Below are 1,334 nucleotides of genomic sequence, written 5' to 3'. Positions count from 1 at the left end.
GTTTTGAGCTAAATGTTTAGCTAGCAACTTAAATATTCAGCTAGCAAGGTAAATATTTAGGTAGCTAGCTAAATACTTAAGTTAAATATTGTGTCTGTCAATATAAACAAAGAAAATTGTAGTTTGTGTAAATAATTTCACCATGAACTACTTTGGAAAAAATAGTATTTTCAACTGAAAGGAAACTGAAAGTAAACTTCTGGCGGGGGGCGGAGCTAACGTAAAGAACAGGTGGGGGAGGGGGTTTCAATAGCAACTTATGCAAAACAGCAGGTAAGAACAGGCTGAACTGAAAAGGTGAAATTTCATTAACTGAGATTAATTTAGTGAATCAAATCAAATGAATATGTTACATATAGCCCACAGATGGATCCTAACTAGGACCCCATATTAGGTCTCCTTTAAGTGCCTTATTGTGTTTTGTTTTCCAACTATTTTGACCATTTTAAATTGGATTTAAAATGTTTTTAGTCATTCATTCTCAATGTTTGTATGTATTTACAGTTATAAATACAGGGCGTATAGGATAATGCCCTGCATTTGTCAGTGGATTTATCATAATAATAAATATTCCTCCTGTGAGCAATAATCTGAACAGGCTGCTCCTTCAAAGAGTCCCATTAGGAGGTAAAATATGCTGCCCTACAGACATGTTCTGCTGATTTTTACACATTTAGCAGACCAAAACAGAACACAGAAAACTGAGGACATAATGAAGAAAGCAAGGACATCTTCACCAATATGGTAGGAACTTCAGCACTGTAGCACCTCATCTATGTGTATCACTGAGGTATGTCAGTGGGATTGTTATTAAGGAAATGATTATTTRCCCCACTAATACAGTATGTATGCTCCGGAGCCGCCACTGAAATACAGGCCTGGGTACCATGCAGGCCAGCTGATTTAGAAACGTAATGTGTGCTCGGGTTATCTTTGGATGAAAGAACTTGTATCTGATAAAGAATGTGTGTGAAATTCCAGGACACCCTCACAAAAACTGTATCCTTTGTGTTTCACTTCCTTTATTTRACCAGAGAAAAGCCACTGAGATAAAATCTTATTGTAAGGAAGACCTGCCCTAGATGATGATGATGCCTTGATTGTCACTGTACAGAGCACAATGAAATTACATTTAAGAACACCCATTCAAGAGGAAAAAAAATTGTATAGGTCTTCTGGACGGGTTCTTCTCTAATGAAACATTTCATCTCTCCTCCAAGAGACTTCTTCAGTCTGAGAGTTTCAGGCTAAATTCAGGCTTTCAGACCAGTTATACATCGGGGAAACAAAGCAACCACTGTTCAAAAGAATGTCCCAACACAGACGAGCTACAT

This window comes from Austrofundulus limnaeus, unplaced genomic scaffold, assembly GCF_001266775.1.
Source record: "Austrofundulus limnaeus strain Quisiro unplaced genomic scaffold, Austrofundulus_limnaeus-1.0 Scaffold465, whole genome shotgun sequence".
NCBI classification, from domain to species: domain Eukaryota; kingdom Metazoa; phylum Chordata; class Actinopteri; order Cyprinodontiformes; family Rivulidae; genus Austrofundulus; species Austrofundulus limnaeus.
This window is presented reverse-complemented; position numbering follows the sequence as displayed.